At 42.7% G+C, this 23,891-nt stretch overlaps 1 long non-coding RNA gene across 1 annotated transcript in view; it reads left to right on the top strand.

Moving 5' to 3' along the window:
• The first annotated feature begins 5,102 nt into the window (after positions 1 to 5,102).
• Positions 5,103 to 23,891, top strand: part of LOC140704444 (uncharacterized) — a 50,135-nt gene continuing 31,346 nt past the window's right edge. The window contains exon 1 of the long non-coding RNA XR_013541817.1: positions 5,103 to 8,004. This is a non-coding gene — a long non-coding RNA (uncharacterized LOC140704444). The remainder of the gene's footprint in view (positions 8,005 to 23,891) is intronic.

The following is a 23,891-nucleotide window of genomic DNA, read 5'->3' as shown; positions in this document are numbered from 1 at the left end:
ACTGTTGCAAGTTAGTGCTGAAGAACAGCAGCAATCTCTAGGGAGAGCTGGTTCTGAGGCAAGAAGGAAAAAAGTGGTCGTTTTATTTTGAGGCTTGACTTTTTAAAGCAGCCTGTTCTGAGGGGGGATTATGCCCTTGACTCGAAGCCAGATGGCCGATATGAGTGAAGTGAAAGACCCCCAGATTGACCAAGGTTCTGAGGATGAATTTGGCTCAGTGCAAGGTGACAGCACAGGAGAGCAGAACCCAGAACTTAGAAAATTGCTCATAGCCCAACAGCATGAACTGAGGATGAGGCAATTTGAAATGGAGGAAAGGGAAAGAGAGGAAAGGGAAAGAGAGAAACAGCGGCAATTTGAGTTAGAGAGAGAGAGAGAGAGAGAATGGAGAGAGAAGAAAGAATGGAGAGAGAGAGAATGGCGTTTGAATTAAAAAAACTGGAGCTGTTGAATCAGAACAATAATAACAATAGGGATTCTGAGGGAGGCCAACTGTCTAAAGCTGACCTGAAGAAATTCCCTGTGTACCACAAGGGAGATTGTCCTGAGGTGTTCTTTTCCTTAGTGGAAAGAGCGTTTGTGGACTTCTCAGTGAGGGAAACTGAGAAGATGACCATCATGCGGTCTTTAATCAGTGGTAGCCTGGCTGAGGTTTATGCCGAGATGCCTGAGGAACTGATGAAAGATTTTGCAGAGTTTAAAAAATTGGTGTTTGCAAGACATGGGATAAATGCAGAGCAGCTGAGACAAAGATTCAGGTCCCTCACCAAGAAGCCAGAGCAGACTTTTACCCAAGTGGGGGCCCAATTGGTGAGGCTGCTTGAGAAATGGCTATCGCAGGAGGGAACAGAAACCTATGAGCAGCTTAAAGACTTGATAGCACTGGAACAGTTCTATTCAGTCCTGCATGGGGAATTGAAATTCCAGGTGAGGGAAAGGAAACCAAAATCTGTGGCACAAGCCGCAGAGATCGCAGATTTTATTTCCCAAATAAGAAAGCCCTTGGGTGAGGGGAAATCTGTAGGTAAACCCAAAGAAACCTACAGCAAGTACTCTCAGGGACCAGGGAAAAGCCAGCAAGGGGGAGGGGCCCATGGTGAAGGGAAGCCCTCAGACATGAAACTAAGACCTCAGATTTTGGAGGGAAAACCAAAACAAGAGGAAAGAGAATCAAAATACACCCGAAAATGTTATTTCTGTCAGGGAAAGGGTCATCTAATCTCAGAGTGTGAGAAATTGAAGCAGCTAAAAGGAATGGTGCCTCAGAATTCTAGTGGGACCAAGCCAAAAGCTGTGTTCTGTGTCCAGAAAGAGCAAGGCTCAGTGTCACAGAGGGAGCCTGTTGCCATGACTACTCAGTCTGGAACAGCTACCTCTGCTGATCAGGCTGAGGAAAGTGGTCCTCTTATGGAGGTAAAGCGCTGCTTGCTGATAAAAACAGATTCTCAGTTGTTTGAGACAGCCGGGGTGGACGTAGGAATACTTGACCGGCAGTATAGGGGGCTGCGGGACACTTGTTCCCAGGTAACCCTGTGCCATCCAGATATTATTCCTCGGGAGTTTATAATCCCAAATGAGAGCATGAAGGTGGCAGGGATTGAGGGGCAGGTAATCTCTCTGCCAGTAGCAGAGGTACCTGTCAACTTTCAAGGCTGGAGGGGAGTTTGGAGGCTAGCGATTTCATCGACTCTGCCAGCAGCCGTGCTCGTGGGAAATGACCTGGCTGAACATGTGAAACGGGTGCTAGTGATTACACGCTCACAAGCCACCACGGGGACAGTTCAGGGGGATAATGATGAGCCAGAGACGGAAGCAGAGGGGAGTTCAGAAGCTGTGGTGGAAACCTTAACCACAGACAGCAGATTTGGACAGGAGCAAAAGGCAGACGCCACTCTCCAAAAGTGTTTTGAACAGGTGACTGACGCCCAGCTAACACCTGAAACCCCAGTGAGATTTCTGGAGAAAAAGGGGATTTTATATAGAGAGACCCTGAGGAATATCTCAAAAGGGGGAGATGGGATCAGAAGTCAGCTGGTGGTACCTGAAAAGTATCGCCCCATGATCTTACAAAGGGGTCACTCTGACATGTTTGCTGCACACTTAGGGGTGAAAGGGCCCCTTGATTTGATCAAGCAAGATTGGGAGCAGATCACCCAGGATGACCCACAAGACGTTGTGACATACATAGACACCTTGATGAATGACCTAAAGAGAAATCTAGAGCTGGCAGCAGAAAACCTGCAAGCTCAGAAGGTCAGACAGAAAACATGGTATGACCACAAAGCTAGAGAGAGGCGCTTTGACCCAGGGGAGGAAGTGCTTTGGCTTAGGCCCTGCAGAGAGAACAAACTGCAGCTCAAATGGGCAGGACCATATAGGGTCATTTCCAAGATGTCAGACCTGAACTACCTAATAGAGCAGGAGGAGAACCAAGCAAGGAGGGTGGTTCATGTGAATGCCCTAAAACCCTACTACAGAGGGGAACAGAGGGTTTTATTCGCAATAAAAGCAGCTGAGAGTGAGGAAGCGGAATTACCCTTCTGGGAGGGTAGAGGGGAAGTAAAATACAACCCAGAGGAGGTAAAGATCAGTCCTGCACTCACCCAAGACCAGCAGCAAGAACTAAAAATGCTGCTTAGTAAATATCAACAGGTGTTTTCCAACAAGCCGGGGATAGTGAAGGGAGTGATGCATCGGATCCACACAGGGGATGCACCCCCGCAGGCAGTATCCCCATACCGAGTAACGGGACCCTATAGGGACAAGGTGCGGAAGGAGCTGGACGAAATGCTGAGGGAGAACATAATCGTCCCCTCTTCTAGTCCTTGGTCCTCTCCGATAGTCCTTGTGGACAAGCCTGATGGGAGCATTAGGTTTTGTGTTGATTACAGGAAATTAAACCGTGTAACCACTCCTGATGCCTACCCAATGCCCAGGCTAGACAACCTGATTGAAACCATAGGGGGTTGTCGGTTCATCTCATCATTGGACCTGGTAAAGGGATATTGGCAATTAAGAATTGATCCCAGGGATCAAGAAAAGACTGCCTTTTGCAGCCCTTTTGGTCTCTATGAGTTTCGAGTCCTGAGCTTTGGTCTCAGAAATGCACCAGCCACATTCCAAAGGCTGATGGACCAGACCTTGGCAGGGCTCAGTGACTTTACAGTGGCCTACATTGACGACATAGGGATCTTCAGTAATACCTGGGAAGATCACCTGATACACCTGGAGTTAGTGCTGCAGAGGTTAAGTGCAGCAGGGCTAACAGTAAAGGCCAGCAAGTGTCAGCTGGGTAGCCCAGAAATAAAATACTTGGGTCACATGGTAGGGGGAGGAGTGATAAAACCCCTGGAGGCCAAAATAGAAGCTGTTCGTGATTGGCCTAGACCCAACACCAAGAAAAAAGTCAAATCATTTCTTGGGTTGGTGGGCTACTACAGAAAGTTCATCCCGAGGTTTAGCGAGATTGCGGCTCCGCTGACCGATCTGACGAGGAAGAAGGCTGATGACCGCATCCCGTGGACCAGCGACTGTGAGGCGGCGTTCCAGAGGTTGAAGGAGGCGTTAATCAACTATCCTGTGCTGCGTGCTCCAGACTTCGACCGGGAGTTCATCATCTACACAGATGCGTCTAACAGCGGCGTAGGAGCAGTTCTGTGCCAGGAGGATGAGGATGGTGACCAGCATCCAGTGTCCTACCTGAGTAGGAAACTTCAAAAAGGTGAGAGACATTTGGCAACCGTGGAGAAGGAGTGTTTGGCCATAGTCTACGCGATCCAGAAGGCCAAGCCTTACATCTGGGGAAGACATTTTATTCTGTGTACTGACCATTCACCATTGCAATGGTTAAAGACAATGAAAACCCACAATAGCAAACTTATGAGGTGGGCTTTAAACCTACAGGACTATGACTTTGAAGTGAAGGTGGTCAGAGGGTCAGTGAACTGTGTTGCTGACGCCTTATCAAGAAGACCTGAAGAATGAAGACGGCGAAAGAAACATGGACTCTATGTGTATATATTGATGACACAAAGGTTAAATGTACCTGTTTTTTTTGAAATTGGTTTGTATGAATAAAGGTAAATGGATGTATTGTATATGGTAAATGTTTAAATGCATAATTGCTATGGTTAACTTAGAGTGTAAGGATAAGTAAGTATTATATGGTATGTATAACTGTTGTTGTGTGTTTTATCCAGGTTGTTTTTTGGTGAAAAGCACGTTAGCTTTCCCCCTACAAAACAACTTATAAAGAGGGGAGGTGTTACATACAGCACTGATGTTACCTGTCTGTCATGGGTTTGGAGGGAAAGTTCCATCCTATGGGGAGTGGAAGGCGGGACATCAGGAGGAGGGGCTGTACTGTATAAATATGTGATGCCTGTGTGGTGGAAAAGACACTAAGGGAGATTCTGAGACACTGGGTTGTGACGAAGCAGCAGCTGGGAAGAAGAAGCTGTTGTGGGAGTCTGTGTGTCAGACAGGGTACTACTGTGTGTCAGAGTACCAACCTGATAGGTTCAGGTGTCTGTTGGTTAGCCAGAACTGATAGGTTCAGGGTCTGTGCTTTAGGTTAAGGTTCTGTGTGAACCAAACTGTGTGTATGTATGAGTGAATCTAAGCCACGTTACTTTATGTTATTCACCTGATTGTTTTATTTTCCCTGTGTGTATTTAAAATAAACCTTATTCTTTTTATTGTTTAAAAATCCATCCCTGGTCTGTGTGACTTCTTATAGGGAATGGTTGGTGGCAGCTTAGTGTAACTGTGTGACATATCCCAGTAGGTCTGGGTTTGTCACAGAGCAAGCTCATAAAGGAGATGCAATCCTTGAGGTAGCTTGGACCCAATTCATTTGAGCTTTTATAGGTAAGAATCAGCATTTTGAATGTGTCCAGAAATGGATTGGGAGCTACCTTAACAGAGACTTACGTGATCTCCGTGACCAGCTCCAGTTAGCAATTGGACAACTGCAGTTTGGATCCACTGAAGTTTCTGAACACTTTCCAGAAGCAGCCCCAAATAGAGTACATTACATTAATCCTGCCAGGATGTAACTAAGGCATGTGGCACCATGGCTAGATCAAACCTCTGCAGGAAAGGCTCTAGCTGGCACACTAGTTTTAATTGTGCAAAGGCAGTCGTGGCCACTGCCAAAATCTGGCCATCCATACTCAGAGAAAAATCCAGGAGCACCCCTAAGCTGCACATCTGTGTTTTCAGAGGGAGTGTAACCCCATCCAGCACAGGCTGCATCCCCATTACTTGATCTGCCTTTTGAATGACCAGGAGCACCTTCCCTTGTCTGGATTACATTTTAGTTTATTCACCCTCATCCAGTCCATTATGGCCACTAAACACTGATCTAGAGCCAAAACAGCTTCCTCAGATTAAGATGGCAAGGAAAGATTAGAGGTCAGTGTCATCCACATACTGGTGACATATAATCCCAAAACTCTGGACAATCTCTCCCAGCAGTTTCACGTAGATGTTAAATAACATAGGAGACAAAATAGTGTATTGAAAGCACACTATATTATACTATATTGCAATAGGAATATTCCCATTCCTAACTATGTATTCCTGATGAGGGTTGTCATCTTGTACCATGTCAATACCTGTATGACAGATCATTTCAGTCCTCTTCCCCACTTCATCATCATACTTAAGAATCGCTCTGATAAGCCATGTTTCTCTCTAGTTAAAATAACATCTGCTAAATAACATACCAGTCATTAATCAAAGGTAGCAATGGATTTCACCAAGACTGTGGTTCTGTAGGCCTTGAAAAGAAAAGGGGGGAAAAGTAGCACTTTTATGTGTACTCTAAGAATTATGTTCTTTTATTATTACATTTCTTGAAAGGGGTTATATAGAACCTCCATGGTGATATTATAGAAAAACATTGCAGAGAAACACTTAAAGAGAACTGCTACTTTACTTTTCTGTTTTACAAGATAAAGAATCTATTCTCTATGTCATCTTTCAATGGGTTCCTGAACAATGCTCCAAAATTAGCAATAAACACTAAGCTGTCATGTAATAGACACCATCTTTTACACTGCCTACAGGGAATCACTTTTAAAAGTCTATAACCTCCAGTATTCTTTTTATATGAGTGGCTGAATCATATAATATACGAATTGATAAAAAAAAGAGTAATAAGCCTGGATTCATATCATGAAATGAGCGAGCACTAAATTAAACTATTGTACTAAAACCTTCCATGATGTAGATGATTAAAAAAATAATAGAAGGCTCAAGTGATTTGATTATCGGCTTTTGTCTTTTAATAGTGGGCATCATTTGCAAGATATGTACATAAAATGTTACACACCAGTAGAGGTTTGTGATGCTGACAGCATGGTGATGGCAATGCACTTTGGGTTTTAGTCCAAACTTTATCCAAGTCACTGAGCCCTATCCCTGAAATAAGTTCAGCACATTGATATCTCCTTTAAAGTCTGGAGAAAAACCTGGAGCAAATTCACCACCATGATGAGATCAAAGTCACCATCTGTGCATCGTCAAACAATGGTCTTCTTGCACCAGTTCTAGAACTGGTTCCATAACTGATGAATCGGTTGTCACCAACTCAACTGTTTACATGCTCTATCTCAACAGTGATAGGTGCCAAGGATATACCTCATCTGATCTGGTGATGGCAGTCGTAGGTTTTTCATGGCATCCCATGGGCTATGACAGCAGTCTGACCCAGTAATGCAGGTTTACCCTACCATTAGGCAGATGGAGATATCTGTCTCAGGCAGGGAAGCTGGGATTTGAAGAGCAACAGTGTGATAGGAAGAGAGCCATTTGGGCCAGCTGGTCTGATAAGCATCCCCTTAGCTGTTCTGCTGCCCTCAGTTGTAGTGGGGGACTCTGTCTGGTTTGTTCTGGCCTTGCCTGAACCTCTGAGGAGTAGATAGGAGAAGCTTCTTATTGACAAGGAACACTGTACTGCTTCACTTACTATGCTCAGAAAGGGCCTATAATGATGTGGAAGAATCCATCCAAGATATTTTGCTGTCTGGGACAGAGCAGCAGATCCATTTTACCTCTCTTGCCTTGTACACAACATTTAAGACAAGTTGTGTGGACCCATGAAGCAGAAGACCCAACAAGCAGTTCTCCAACAATAAGAAACCAAATAACTAATAATGACAAACTCAAATCCAGCTACCTGAAGCAAAAGCCTCACTCTGCCTCATGGCAGGGGTGACCTTGCCTGAATAGATTTCAAGTACTGCAGTAGTGTATGTAGAAGTTGTGCCATAGTAACCAGGAAGCTTGGATCAGAGCTTGGGAAAGTTCTAACAGGCAATGCCGACTTAATGGATTCTGGGAGCTATAGTGCAAAAAAAGAATGCTAATATTGTATCCCTGAGCCACCAAGTCCAATTCAAATATTTTCCTGAACCCTATGCTTTGAACTTCATGTTGTTCCTGATTCCTTAAAATCAGGTTTTCAAGGGGAATATACTGACTGGGAATAAATGCCATTTAATCTGTAATTGCTGGTTTTCAAAACAGTGGAAACAAAGCCAACATTTCCAAGCGAGACGTTAGAAGTGAAATAAATGAAGCTGACATTCTTAGAGTGTGTGAACTATAGTATTCATTGGTAGAATAAAAACACAGTCATTTGAGAATGTGGTTTAGAGCACAGGACAGAGGAAATGGACTTCAGAAACTTGGCTTTAGTCTCAGTTTGGCCTTGGATTAATAAAAAAAAAAAAAGAGAGAGAGAGAGAGACTGTAACATTTTTGACTCTCTTTCTCTCCACACTTACATCCCCAGGCACTGTGCTAGCATATTGGCTTCATACTGTGTGTTGCGATTGTGTCTGACTGAAATAGCTACAACACTGTTTATGACTGTTGTCTGACTTAGCCTCAGTTCGAAATGGCAAATTTCTGTTAATACACAAAAGTTCTTTCCTCGGCAATCTTATCTGAATGTCTCCAGGTAAGGCAAGAGGAGTCTTCTTTTCTTCTTGTGTGGTAAGTAAATACTGTAATAGCTATTTATACAGGGTCTCAAAGTGATGGTTTACATCGTGGCTTCCCAGGTAGTCTCCCATTCCAGTAGCCTACAAGGTCTCAACTGTGTCACTTCGGCAGCAGATTTGCATCTCCTGCCTCCAAACCATGCGGCAGGCAAAAGAGCAGTAGGGTGTTCCTTCTGCTGGATTTAACATCATAATTTAAAAGAGGAAAAATCACTAGCTCACACAATTGGCGGTAACTGTGGTGGCTCCCTGAAGTGCAGGAGGAAGCCTGCCCCACTGAGCCCTGTGAAAGGGAGAGACAAAGTGTTGACTTCACTTTATGAAACAACAGGAAGGGAAGAAGAGAACGGAGAAGGGACGGGGAAGGAGGGTGGCATTGCCACTTGGGCAGCCAGGACAGCGGCAGCAGTACCTGAAGGCCAAACTCAGGGGGCAAGAGGGACCCAGGTGGCTTGGAGGCTGCCCATTCCCCACCTCTACCCTATAGTATACTCTGCTATAGCAACAGTTCTATGCTATTCTGTGCTTCATGAATCAGTGACATTTATGGAGGAACTGACTCCGCATAGACTCCTCCTTCAGTGAACCTACTGTAGTTGTGACTTCCTACACAAAGCAACAGGATTTCAGCCGGTATGTTTCCAGATGTTATATATACTTGTATCATATTCGCCAATATTTTGTTGAAATGCCCATTTGTGCAAGGAAGGGTTGTATGATCAGTTTGACATGGATCATCTGTAGCATTTTTTACTTCTCAGTGCAGGAGCCCCAATTGGGGCTGTGCTGGCTGGGGCTTTTTAGGAGTTGCAATCCAAGAACACCTGGATGACTCAAGGTTGGGAACCACTGACCTAGAGGGACCCAGCGTTTCCTAGAATTTCTTAAAGAGGGCATGTTCAGCTCTCTGCTTCAGTGCAGACTCATTGTGATATGCACATATATACTTGCTTCTGTCAGTCTTACCCCAGATTCAGTGAGCACAATCTCTGGGGATTCTTCACCTACCACACAAAATTTCTTCACCCATCCTATCTCCCTTTGACACACATCATCAGAATGTCACTAGCTATTGGCTGTCTATTGCTAGATCTTAAAGAGGTGTTGCCTTTGGTACCTAAACTGATAGATCTACTCATTGAAATCTTAGAATTAAGAGCTTGAGTGTGCCTTTGCCAGTTTGTGGATTTGGGGAATCATAGAATTATAGAACAATTCAGTTGGAAGTGGCCTATAAAGCCATTGAGTTCAACCCTCTGCTCAATGCAGGAATCCAAATCAAAGCAGACCTGACAGATGGTTGTCCCATCTTCTCTTGAATGCCTCCAGTGCTGGAGCACTCACAGTCCAAATATGAAAGCTGGAATCTTTCTGCAGTCACTGGGCACAGATGGACTCCAGACTTGCTCACTTCATTATGCTATGTCGTGAAAACATATGGTGTTACTTTACATAATTACTGGGCTAAGCCTTCTGATAGACATGTGTGTTGGGTGTGCTGGTGGGTGTGGGAAAGTGGGTTTACCCATCCTGCCAGGAGCTCCACAGAGAGAGACCAGTGTTCTCAAGAGCCACATAAGCTCCTCCCTGCCCCAGCTTAAGAGGTAGAATAGCAAGGACTGGATGCCATGTAGAGGACCTACCTCATATTACTTTAGGGGCATAGGAATAGAATAATACATCTTTTTGCATGCCCAGGATATTGTCAGTTAATAATAGAGAGCAGTGGAAACGTGTGGCTATGCTTGCATGGGTAGCGGTGTGCTTATAACAGCAGCTAAAATAAGGAGCATGCCTTAGCTGTATTATTACCCTGCCTGTTATTTTCATACTGTCTTCTATATGAATTTGTTCAGGTTCTCAGGACATGTGTGAACACACACACACACTTCTCAGGAACTGTGCATGTGTGTGTGTGTTCTCTTGGTTCTACTACCTTCACAGACATGTTTGGTTGTGACATGAGAAAGGTTCTTCCTAGTGCCTTATGAGAGACAAATATGGTCACACTCTGTGTTGGCAGGTGTCCCACCAGCTGGATTGAAAGTCTTCTGGAACAACCATGGGCTTCATTCCCTCCCCTGTTACTTGTGTCTTGAGAGTGAAAAAGCCAAAGTCCAAATCTTTTGGAGTCCATTTGGGTTTGGAAAATGTGAAATAAGCCAGATGGAGGGCTAGGACCCACCAACTCAGCCAAGGTGTATCATGACAGCCTTTGTTTTCACTTGAGCGTTTGGGGTCAGAAACAAAGCAAGTTGTAAACGGCACACCTTACAAATCAGTTGAGCCTGACATGGTGCTGGGGCATTCATTACAAGCTGTAAAGGAGCACAAGCATGAAAGCCTCCAGTTCTCTGGCCCCATTTTCCATTGCAATAACCCAATTAACTGGTGTGTGTTTGTTTTACAAAACTCTAAGCTACAATAAACCACACAGATACACAGGCTGCAGAAAGCCTTGTAATTAGGACAAGGTGTACAAATTAAACCACTCTTTTAAAACTTCAAACCAGCTAACTTCTGACATACTGTATGGCTGGGGCTTCTGGGACCAAACCCAATTAACATCTTAGTATTTTATAAGCATCGTTTTAATTGCATTTGTATGCAATCTTCTCTCCAAATGCCTTTCAAGGTGCTAGCTCTTGTTCCAATTTTATTACTTCAGTGATTTAAATCCACTTTCTCTGCGCTTCCTGTTAATAATGACTGGTGCTCCTCCAAATGATAGCCCAACATAAACCAGTCTCTCTAAAGAATTATACTTTAAAACTATTATATTTAACTTTATTATTACATTTAAAAAAATCCTCGTCTCTGTTGGAACATAATGCCTTGCAACATTTTTTTTTTTAAATCAAACTGTCAGATCTGAAAAGTGCTACAAAAAAAAAAAAACCCCACACCATTTTACTTTATAATGCTGTGTTTCAGTTCTTTCTTCTGGTCTACATATGGTGACCTGGAGAACATGATGTTACATGCAGACTTTTGTCCCTGAAAGCTTAATGTATATTGAAGAACCAAAGGGCACAAAGAGGGAAGGGGCGAGACAACAGTCCCTGTGGTGGTGAAAGTCTTCTGCATGGATATTATAGGAGTATTCTCTTTAATCATTAATAATTGCCTCAGTTGTGACAGTGCTATATATTTCAGCACTCCTTTTACAAGAAAGGAAGATGTAAATATCTGGCTCATGCTGTGAATAACTGTAATAATTGGTGTGTTCAGAAGAAAACCGAACACCACTTGCTAATAGAGCTATGGGTATAAATACTGTATATAGAGCACCAGTCCCTCGAGAGCCTAACGAGTGACAGCCCTACCATTGGGTAGAATAAAGCAGCTGCCTCAGGTAGCAGGTCCCACACATTGTGAAACAGCAGCAACATTAGTTGTTCAATCAATCTGATTGTGTTTTATTGACCTGAAAAGTGGACAGGTGTATGTCATTTTTCTTTCCATTAGGGATGCAGGCAAATAACTATGGTATTTTGTTTTTAGGGTGGAATGGCATTTGCTCTTCTGCCTTGGGCAGTTAAATGACTTAAACTAGCACTGGTCAGAAGCTGGGACATTGTTATTTCGAAGTAATTTGTTTCATTACTAGTACTGGGCTGAGATACAATTTTTAATACAACATTTTAAGTTCAATTCATTCTGTTCTTGTCACGAGCTTCTTTGTGGGTGGCTTACTTGTCAGCTGGGGAGGTTTTTACATCTTCTTAACTGAGTTATATGAAGTGGCTGGAGTTGGGAAGTTCTTAAAAATCTGTTCTTTATGTACACTTAAATCAGGATCCCATGATGCTCAGATCAGTGCAGGGCCCAGACTCATTTGTGGCTCTTTTCCAACAAAAGCAAAAATCAGTTATGAAAATGACTGATAGTAAATAACTGATATTTCTGTACATGGTGAAAACATGAAAGTGTATGATACTGAGTGGCTAAGGGACAGCAAGCAGACAGTCAGAAGCCATAGTCTGAGTCAGTCAGTGTCAGTGTGAGTGTTCAGATGGACTTTATGATTGTGCTTAAGAAGATTTTCCATTTTCCCATGTTTTTCTTGAGGAACTTCTGAATATTAATCCAGGCAGGTGTTAATCCAGTTGTGTGACAATGAATCAACTGCCTTTTTGTAATCAGTCTATTGAGGCCATGGTTTATTTGTCATTTTTTTGCATTCTTCACTATCATTTTATCAATGTGCAGCTAATCTTTTGTACCTCTTGACGTTTTAAAGTTCCCTTTCTGTTCAGTTGGGTATAGGGAGTTTTCAGTTGAGTATTTATATATTGATCTTGCAAATGCTCCAGTGAGGAGTTTGAACATTCTTCTTCTTCTTCTTCTTCTTCTTCTTCTTCTTCTTCTTCTTCTTCTTCTTCTTCTTCTTCTTCTTCTTCTTCTTCTTCTTCTTCTTCAACACCAGGCACAGTCAAAATTATAAAAACATTGACTACTATTATATAACAGATACAACAAGTTTTAACTAGAGATGAGGACGACTCACCATTTTATGGTGAGCATGAAGTTGCCCCCATGAAGTGATGAATAACAAAGTCATTTGTTGATTTGTGGGGGAGTTATTAAAAAAAAATCCAGATTTTGACAAACTAACAAAGTACAGAGACCTGAGAATTGAAACATCTCGCCTCTGGAAAAAACACACTTCACTGGTCCCTGTAGTCATTGGGAACAATATCAAGAAATTTCACACAGTACTATAAGCAGTTGCAAATCTCAGAAATCAAACCATCAGAGCTACAAAAATGGCAATATTAGGAACAGCATACATACTGCGTTGATATTTAAGAGATACATAGGTTTTTGGTTAAAACTTGTATCTGTTATATAATACCAGTCAATGTTTTTATAATTTTGACTGTGCCTGGTGTTTTAATCAATTAATAATAATAATAATAATAATAATAATAATAATAATAATAATAATAATAATAATAATAATAATAATAATAGGAACAGCATACATATTGCACCAATATTTAACAGATACTAATTTTTTGGGTTAAAACTTGTATCTGTTATATAATACCAGTCAATGTTTTTATAATTTTGCTTGACTGTGGCTGGTGTTTTCAACAACAACAGCAACAACAAACTATACAAGTCTTTGTAATTACTGACATAAATTGCTTCATTTGATTTTTTACTGTTTTATATCATCATTTCTTTTATTGTGTACCCACCTTTGAAGGGTTAAATCTTTAACAGAATTTTAAATACAAATTGAAATACTAAATTACCAGTTAAAAATTTCACCATCTCAGGAATAGCAAACTCTGAGGTTTGCTAGGGAGAAGTGAGGAATAGAACATTCATTTATATGCTTGATTTCCATTTTGCCTATCTCCCCCCAGAAAAACCTTGAATTCCCCTTCATTTGAATTTAATAGTAAAAGGGGAATCTAATCCTGATAGTCTAATAGGATTGTTCTGGAGTGGCTGTTTTCAGAAGCATTCTCGTTGGAGTAATATTAGATCACTAAAGGCCAGAATAAATAGGCATCCTATTTCCTGAAGAGAGAAATGTTTGCCCAAAGTGGTTATCTTCATGAAGATCATGATTTTTGCTCTACAAAACTCACTTTCTGACTAAGCACTAGCAATGCTTGCAATAGCTGGTGGCCCTTTTCACCTCTTCAGAAGCTCAGTGGAATACAAACACCAATGCATTTGGGTATCAAAAATGACTTATGACTACCCTTGCCCAGTTCATTTTTTTTTTGTGCTGGTGTCATGGCTGTATAACTGGCCTGGAATTGGTTTGGATCCAGCCCAATTTGAGTCCTCCCTCACCTGTCTGCCTCCTTTTTTTTGGCACATTTGGTGGCACATCTTAGCCAGCGAAGCAATCGTGTCAGGAGACCCCTCTTGTTGGCAGAGCTATGAGATCAGTTGGCATAAGAGAGTCCTGCCACCAAAAGGACATTTCTGCTGGCAGATGAGCTTTCTGTTTATTCTATAGCCATCCTTATCTTTGAGTTAGGATTGCACTGTCGCAGCAAAACTAACAATTAGTGTTATAGGTGGCACTTTAAAGATGTAACAAGTTTAATTGGCATAAACCTTCATTGGAAGAAGGAGGCTATGGACCTCAAAAGCTTATGACAAAAATGCAGTGATAGTCTTTACGGTATTGCCTGCAAGATTCTTTGTTGTTTTTGTTCAGTAAGATGATTAAACAGATCCAAGTGGAGGAGTTAGATCTCTTGACTTCTGTGTTCCCAGGAAGAATACTGTGACCCTCCAATGCCTTAGGCTGGCAGGCCTTCACACCCTCCTTGTCAGCTTCCCAGAAATATATGCCTACCTGCTGTCAGGAAAAGAATCTTAGACGAGAGGGACCTTTGATCTCAAACAGCAAGTCTCCTCTTAAGTTCTTAGCGGGAACTATCAGAGAGATCTTTTTCATCCAATTAACAAAAACTGTAAATAAGACTTGCATAAGAAGTTCTCACAATATTATATTTGTGCAAGATTTATAGACGTTTTGTTTTAATATATCGAAATGGAAAAAAAGGCTGTAGAGATACTTAGCACTGAGAAAGTATTGAGAACAGTACAAAGAAAATAATATTATAAACATGTTTATGTTAGTTGTAACATCAGCGTTGTCAGTTGAGCCGATAGCCATACCTGTTGTGCAGCATGCAGCTTTATGGGAAATGTGTATGGATGTCTCTTGTTTAAAATTTGTGCAATCTAGCTATTATATATGTAGTCTTAAAAATGCAAAAGGTTCCTCCTGGAATATTTGGATTGACTGAATATCTTGTCATACAAAATTGGCAGCAGCTCTCTTGCAGCTGTCTGAAGCTGTGGAGATATGATTTCTATCATTTCTTTATTATGTGTAGCCCATAATATGCATGAGTGTGTATAAATCATCTGTGGCTGGCACTTCAGATGCAATGCTCAAAGGATGAGAGGAGACAGAAAGGGAGAGTGAGTGAGTGAATGACAGAGATTTCTCTGTCCTAATGTCTAGCAGTTTTAGATATTCTGCAGCCTGTTTTTCAAGTGCTTCACGACTACGCAACCCTTCCTCCTAAAGAATCAGCTTTCATATCTGCCTTGCAAGAGAGGCATCAGTGTGATAAGAACAGAACAGTTTCTGTGTAGCCAGCTACCTTTCTTGGTGGGTGGGTGGGTGGAGGAGCCTTTTCAACCATTTCTGCAAAAGATTTGTATAAAAAAGTTGACCTGTGCACTCAGTAGATTCATACATGTATCATTTCCCCCCTCGCTTGCATTTAGTTATCATACTATATACTGTGAACTTTTTATCTCCACCTTCACTTTGAAAAGCTTGGAAAATTTATTTATTTTTTTGGACTACAATGCTGTGACTGGCTTCAAACTGTAGTTCCAGCAAATATTTTTCCAAGTTCTTGCTCTAATATGCCTTGCACACCTATAATGCGCCAGATGCTTTCCAAATACACACAGAGGAATAGTCTTCTGAGGGTCCACTAACATAGTGTCTGTGAGACATCTTCCTAGTGTCTCCAAGCGTGTCATTCCTGGTGGAGGTGTTTTAACAATCCTTCTTTACAGGCATGATCTGTGATCCAAGCAGCAATGGGGTGTGTGTGTCTCCTTTCCAACTGGTGTGGTAAAACAGCCCCTTCCTCAAATGAAATACCACCATCACATCTTTGGGTGCCTCTTTTGAGCCTCGTGGCGCAGTGGTTAAAACACTGTACTGCAAGCTAAAACTGTGCTCACGACCTGGGGTTCAAATCCCAGGTAGCCGGCTCAAGGTTGACTCAGCCTTCCATCCTTCCGAGGTCGGTAAAATGAGTACCCAGCTTGCTGGGGGGGGGGCAATGTGTAGCCTGTATAATTAAAAAAAAATTGTAAACTGCCCGGAGAGTGCTTGTAGCGCTATGGGGCGGTATATAAGTCCAATAAATAAATAAATAAATAAATAAATAAATAAATAAATAAATAAATAAATAAATAAATAAATAAATAAATAAATAAATAAATAAATTTCCAGTTCCACGCAATCTGGGTAGTTATCAGGGTTAAGCACTGCCATGACTATCACTTTACTGAAATCTTGGGTGCTTAGGGATAGGGGATTTGTTTTTCTTTATTTATGGATTGATGTAATTTATGGAAAGCTTCATTGATAGAATTTCATCAAGGGTCCAAACGACACCCTCCTCTAAAGGTAGCCCTTATGTTTACTCACAGCTTACTTCATCTTTTTTCTAACTAGAGTGGAAAATGTTTTGAGGAGGAAAAGATGACATAGCTGCAGAATAACTTGGAATGTTACTTGGGTAACTTCTAGAGTACCAGCCTACCACTGCTGTGTTATGGATGGCGTTAGGATGCTGCATTCACTTGTGTAGATAGTGGGGACCTGAGGATGCATGTAAACCCTGCTCACGCAGCCTTATCCCATCCAGAGGTCACTTGGGCTTCAGTTTGTTTGGCATAAATGTCTGCAGAACAGCCCATAAAGGAGTTTGTGTGGCTAACAGAGCTTGTGTGGCTGGAAGGTCTGTTGTATCATCGTTCATTATCATTTGAATGAAAACCTACAGGTTTCCTTGCTGCAATATATCATGCCAGGAAATGGCCCAATATTGCTGTACAATATTGTGCTCGCATTGCTAGCAAGAAAAAGGATGCCAAGCTTTACACAGCAAAGGTGTGTGTGAGAGAGAATTAGTGAGCCATCCGCCATCCAAAATGTGCAGCAGGAAGTTTGTGGATGTGTAGAAGGGATACTTATACATATAGAAGAAGAAGGGATGACAGAACGGAAGACAATAGAGGTGTGTTTGTCTGAAGATCAAGGGGAGGAGAAAGGGGAGGAGCAGGATTTGATAATATGGGAGGAGGTAATAAAAGAAGGAGGTGAATGTGGGAATTCAGAATTCAAACGGAACAGAGAGAGAGAGAGAGACAAGGGATTGCGCAGTACAGACTGAAAGGGAAGAAGAAGCTTCTACTAAGGTCTGTAACCTGTTAAAAGACTTTCCCAATTTAAAGACTGGCAGAGGATTGCTACCAGATCCAGAGTTACCCAAGGTGGAGAAGAAAAGAACAACGCTTTTAGAATGGACTGTGGTAATTTACCCCCACAACCAAAGTGGGGGGAGGAGAGTGATCCGTCCCAGTGCCTCCTACAACGTTCCACCTCTAGAAGGGGACTGGGTGAGACTCCCATGTTGTGGGATGGTATGCGAGGTTAGGAGTACCCCACTGAGAGGAATGATGGATCGCAAGCGCTTTGGTCCAGCCCCAATGTGAGGAATGAGATGTTAATTCCTGGGACAAAAGTTTCGAGCTATGAGACGTTGCCAGAATTAAGCTGTTTAGATCCATTCAATTTAGTTAACTCGGATGTTGAAGTTAATAAAGTTGAACCAGTTGAATTTTTGAAATCACCTCCATCTTTTTTTCCCCGGCAAAAGGAGGGAACTGTCACCAAAACATGAAGAACCCCATCACAAAAGGATACCCTGAACTGGTTGTTGTGGGTTTTTCAGGCTCTTTGGCTGTGTTCTGAAGGTTGTTCTTCCTAACGTTTCACCAGTCTCTGTGGCCGGCATCTTCAGAGGACAGCACTGTGGCCGGCATCTTCAGAGGAGTGCTGTCCTCTGAAGATGCTGGTCACAGAGACTGGTGAAACGTTAGGAAGAACAACCTTCAGAATATGGCCAAAGAGCCCAAAAAACCCACAACAACCATTAGATCCCAGCCGTGAAAGTCTTCGCGAATACATGGACATCCTGAATGTTGACAAAATCAATGGCAGCCATCAAGACAGTCTACAGGATGCCCCTTTCTGCTCACTACCATTCATATTTGTTGAAAAAGAGCCCTCACCATTGTTTTGTGTTTGGGTTAGAAGTGGTTAACTGATAAAAAAGGAATCATCTTCTGGGATTTCCCCATTTTAATGTCACTTTATGAATCATAGTGAGCACAGGAGAGGGTACCGGAGACCAAATGGGAAGAAATAGTCAAGAGTCAACAAAGATGGGGAGGGTATTCTACTTAGGGTAGCTCTTTGCAGATTCTGTAGCTTATTAAGGTAGGCTTTTGTCAAGGCAGCTCAGATGTAGCCCTGGAGGGACACTTCATTTATGGGCATCCTTCAGTCTCGAGAGACTATGGTAATGTGCTCTGTATGGAGGACTTGGAACAGTGTCTAGTGTTTTGACGCTGTACACGAAGCTAGAGTGTCCTCTCCAGAGTACGAAGCCTGGGTAAAATAATATGGACGATAGGCTGTTACCCAAGCAGCAAATCCTCTTGCCACATCACTGAAATGTGTGTGTTCAGTCATTTAGTCGTGTCCGACTCCTCGTGACCCCATGGACCAGAGCACGCCAGGCCCTCCTATCTTCCACCGCCTCCCGGAGTTGTGTCAAATTCATGTTGGTTGCTTCGATGACACTGTCCAACCATCTCATCCTCAGTCGTCCCCTTCTCCTCTTGCCTTCACACTTTCCCAACATCAAAGTCTTTTCCAAGGAGTCTTCTCTTCTCATGAGATGGCCAAAGTACTGGAGCCTCAGCTTCAGGATCTGTCCTTCCAGTGAGCACTCGGGGTTGATTTCCTTTAGAATTGATAGGTTTGTTCTCTTTGCAGTCCAGGGAACTCTCAAGAGTCTCCTCCAGCACCACAATTCAAAGGCATCAATTCTTCGGCGGTCAGCTTTCTTTATGGTCCAGCTCTCACTTCCATACAACACTACAGTGGGGTCTCTACTTAAGAACTTAATCCGTATTGGAAGGTGGTTCTCAAGTGGAAAAGTTCTTATGTAGAATCTACATTTCCCATAGGAATGCATTGAAAACCATTTAATCCGTATCTGCTCTTTTCCGTCCATAGAAACTAATGGGAAGCTGCTATTCTGCCTTCTACCACTAGAGGGGGATTTTTTTCTTTTTTTCCCCTTAGGTCAGGGAACATTGTTAAAAGCACTTCTGACGAAGCTAATTTTGAAGCAATGGACTGAAAACCAATTAATCCGTTCTGGCTGTTTTTTTTATGTAGAGGTGCGTTCGTACATTGAAGCATTAGTTCCCATAGGAACTAATGCAAAGCTGGTTAATACGTACTCTACCACTAGGGGGAGATTTTTTTTTAACCTAAGATGACCTAAGGTTAAAAAAAGAGCAGGAAAGTTTTTTTTTCCTGTTCTTATCTGGATTTTTGTTCTCAAGTAGAAGCAAAATTTAGCAAATGGAGCTGTTCTTAAGTGGAATTGTTCTTAAGTAGGGACGTTCTTAAGTAGCGACCCCACTGTACAGGAAAAACCATAGCTTTGACTATTCGGACTTTTGTTGGCAAGGTGATATCTCTGCTTTTTAAGATGCTGTCAAGGTTTGTCATTGCTTTCCTCCCAAGAAGCAGGCGTCTTTTAATTTCGGGGCTGCTGTCTCCATCTGCAGTGATCATGGAGCCCAAGAAAGTAAAATCTGTCACTGCCTCCATATCTTCCCCTTCTATTTCCCAGGAGGTGATGGGACCAGTGGCCATGATCTTAGTTTTTTTGATGTTGAGTTTCAGACCGTTTTTTGCACTCTCGTCTTTCACCCTCATTACAAGGTTCTTTAGTTCCTCCTCACTTTCCGCCATCAGAGTGGTATCATCTGCATATCGGAGGTTGTTGATATTTCTTCCTGCAATCTTAATTCCAGCTTGGGATTCCTCAAGTCCAGCCTTCCGCATGATGCATTCTGCATATAAGTTAAATAGTACAATGGAAAGGCAAGAGCCAGTACAACTGGTTTCAGCGACATCACAGGAGTTGACAGAATGACACGAACTGCCTCTGGGACTCCGGCTCCAGATTTTGCCTCGAGGTTAACTCCTGAAGCCTTTTCCATCAGTGGATATAGCCACAAGGCAGTGGAGGTTTGAAGTCAGAGTTTTCCTTCTCTTAGATGGGCTGCCTTCCCAGGCTAACGAGTCCCACCTACCCGGCCTGCTCACTTATGGCATGGAGGCTGATGGCGGCGCCTCAGTGGGGGTTTGAAGTCAGAGTTTTCCTTCTCCTACATGGGCTGCCTTCCAGGGCTGAACAGTCCCACCTACCTGGCCTGTTCCCTCACAGCATGGAGGATGATGGCGGCACCTCAGTGGGGGTTTGAAGTTGGAGTTTTCCTTTCCTAAGCACAAGCCGCTGACAAAGTGCTGGATGAAGCTGCCTTTCATCTTCCATTTCTGATGATGGTGTCATGCCTCCAATTCCATATCTTCTTCAGAATCGTTGTAACTTGTGGTCACTGGTGATCCTTCCCCGCCACCTATTTCAGTCCCCAAACTGTTAGAATACTTCACCTGATGTTTTGTTAGAGGAAAGCTCTTCTGCTTTTTGCACCTTTTGGTTTTCAGAAGTTACCACTTCATTGCAGAAGTTTTTGGTACTTCTGCAATGAAATCAGGCTGTTAAAGCAGCCCTTTAGGATCCAAAAACCAATGGTATATTTTAGGATGCCCAATAAGATATTTCGGGAAACCTACAACCATATTTTTAAAAGGCGTACCTGGAAGAAAACTTTCCTCACCCACCACTATGTTGGAAGCATCCTGCTCAGTCCAGTGAAATAGATTTGACTTCCTCACCCCAGTTGTTTTGTTGGAGGAAAGGTCTTCTGTCTTTTCCACTTTTTGGTTTTGAGGAGCTGTTGCCAAGCTGCTTTCCTCTGTTGAGGACATGATGACTCTACCTAAAGTCTCTGCTGGAGACTTTATAAAGTTGACGAAAAGTGACATCACAAAGTGTGGTCAAGGTATTGTTACCCGGTGTGGGAGTGCCATTCCCAAGGTTGCTAAGCCGTATGGGTGTTGTAGAGTACCTGCGTAACTGTAGAGTTACTTTAGCAAGCTGCAAACAATATGGACTGGCAATTTTCTCCTCTCTTCCTCCTGGCTCCTGTGTGGTTAGCTAAAGTGAATTCATTCAGGGAAACCCAACCTCTTGAGTACAACTTCATAGTGGATCCCTTCAAATTTTTCCTGCTACTTAGTCACAACCTATAACAGCTATTTGCTCCCTTACCCCAGAATAAAGATGTGAGACCAGAATTATGGGTTAAACATGGGCCACGCTTTATTAAATAATCAGTGTTGCCAGTCCTTTGGCAAAGGGGGATCCTGCCATAGTGTGGAATCAGGTTTAAGCACAGATGTCTCAATGGACCCCCTAACAAACAAATGGGCAAGTCCCTGGTCCCAGGTTTTCGCAGTCGTGAAGACAGCAAGAACCTGGCCGGCCCAAATGTGACCACCCCCGGACCTCAAGCCAGCTTCTCCTTGTTGACTGTTGGTCTGGGTGTGGCCCCAGTGCACCTTTTCCCCCAAGGACTGTAATCGCACGATCCACTGCTCTGGGAGTTCAGATGAGCTATACATTACCTGAGATTGCTATGAGATTCACAAAAAAAACCCCTCTTTTATCTGCACCTGTGTGACTGGGAATTCCACCTCAAAACTTGCCAATGCACCTTTTCCAGTGTGGGATAGGCGAAAAATCCCCTCATCCAATCAGGATACAGATCATAAATTCCTATCCAGCCCCAAAGGCGATCAGATAAACTCACACTAGAATATAAGGCGGGTGGGTGCCAGCAAAGGAAGAGGAGGGAGGAGAGGTGGGAACAGCCATTAAATAACTTAATGTTCCCCCCTCTCCTAGCTGAGTTGCTCACGTGAGACTAAGAAGTCTCATGACATCTGTGGAAGGAGGCAAAGGTGAGCCACGCTTTTGAAGTGTGACAGGTTTGAGATAAACCTGGAGAAATTGTTAAATCCAGTTTTGTATAAAGCAGTCAAAGACTGTAAGTAATTGTAAGGATCAATGCTAAGAAAATAAGTAAAACAAGAATTTATGCAGCTGGGCTAATACAAAAACTTGTATCAGCTGAGAAAGAAATCCCAGGATTGGCTAAACCCTGGGATAAAACAAGCAGACCCAGCAAACACACTCTGTGGTGTTGTGGTCGTGGAAGGTGCTGTGTCGTCGTGGAGAATACGGGAGAAGGACTCTGACTGCTGGACTGAATTATATGGTATATGACTGTTGAATTGATTTACAAGGACTTTGACCTGATTTATACCTGAACTCTGTTGGAACTGCTGTGTATGACTACGGGACTGGAAACAAGGACAAAGCTGTATGTGTATGTATATATTTTACAAACAAATTGAGTTAATACAACTTTTCTGCTATCAACACTGTCTTATTGCTTGGTGTCTTCATCTCTCTGGGGAATTCTACTGGTTATCGCCACCTAGTGTATCCTGGTAATACTGTACTCTGTCAGCCAGCGGCTCGATCATTTGCAGGAAAAAAAATACTTCTTTGTTTGAATGTTTACTGTACGAGAAGATGATGGAATAACAGCTTCTTTTAGAATGTATTACCACTCAGTACTAATATTCTGTCTCCGCCATCTTTTAGTTTGATTTTAAAATCAGACATGAAAACTACAGATACCTTGTTGATACAATCACATTATTGCTACTCTGGATGACATCTTTAACTTGGGAATATGTATGCCTAAAAGTTTATTGGATTTTTTCCATATGATGTGAAATTAATAGCCTGGTTTGAGAAACCCAGTGCATTTTTTATTCTTTAAAACCAAATTCCACATTGATAAAACAGAACTGTGAAGCTGCAATATGATCCTGCTACTACCGCCAGGAGTTTGGTAGCAAGCTGTGGTTGGAATATTAGAACCATAGTGAGAGACTGGGAAAGATATGTTTATGTGTTGTTGTGGATGTTTGGGGTGGGGGATTGGATAAATTAGTTAAAACTAAAGTGCTTGGGATTTGTTTGTGGATACATTTGGGGAGATTTCCATTGTATGGGACCAGAAAGAAGATGTGATGTTATATAATTATAATTGAAACTTTAAGAATGTTAGCTTTGAATTTAATAGGTAAGGGGAGTAATTAATTCAGTCATGATTATTAAAAGCCTGTCTGAAGAGGTAGGTCTTCAAATGTCAGCAGAAGGATAAAAGAGAAGGGGCTTTCTTATGATCCCAAGGGGGAGCATTCCACAACCTGCAAGCAGCCCCAGAGAAGGTCCTCTCTCATGTCCCCATCAAATGTGCCTGCTATGGCAGTGAGACTGAGAGGAGGTCCTCCTCTCAATATCTCAAGGGCCAGGAAGGCTCATATGGGAAAATATGGCCCTTCAAATAGCCTGGAGCCAGACCATATAGGTAATAACCAACATTATAGGTAATAACCAACATTTTGAATTGGGCCTGGAAACGGACTGGTCATCAGTAGAGATGGGGATGAATATAAAAACAGGCCAGTTTTTCTGATGAATACAGCTGATTTGTCATATATTCATTGATCCGTATTTGTAAAATTTTAAATCAGGACGAATATAGCTTGATGAATATTTCGTCGGTTTTATTCGTCAATCCGTTCATATTCGTCTGTATTCATTACTCCAGTAGGCTGGCAGAAGCTGGGTGAAAAGTAACGGGACATAGCGCATCCCGTCGTATGGATTCAAACTGCAGTGCTGATCTTCTGATGGCCAAGCCCAGTGGCTCAGTGGTTTAACTCACAGTGCCACACTCTATGTTGCTGCTATGTGCAACCTGTGCGGGCATCCCCCCCACCTCACTGGGCATCAATTCCAGCTTCCTTGGGCCATGTTGGCCCCAAATCCTGCATCCCTCTCCAGCTGCCTCAGGCTTGCCTGCTGCTGATTCTGTGCCAAGAATTAGGCCAACGGCCTTCCAAATCTTGACTGCTGAGTGAAGTTGGTTCATCGGGCCAAGGTCTTTCCTGCCTGCCTGCTTATTCAAAGGGCTACATTAGTGCTCCAAAGTCCACTCGGGCTTCAGTCC

This window comes from Pogona vitticeps, chromosome 2 (genome assembly GCF_051106095.1).
Source record: "Pogona vitticeps strain Pit_001003342236 chromosome 2, PviZW2.1, whole genome shotgun sequence".
Classification (NCBI taxonomy): Eukaryota; Metazoa; Chordata; class Lepidosauria; order Squamata; family Agamidae; genus Pogona; species Pogona vitticeps.
This window is presented reverse-complemented; position numbering and strand designations above follow the sequence as displayed.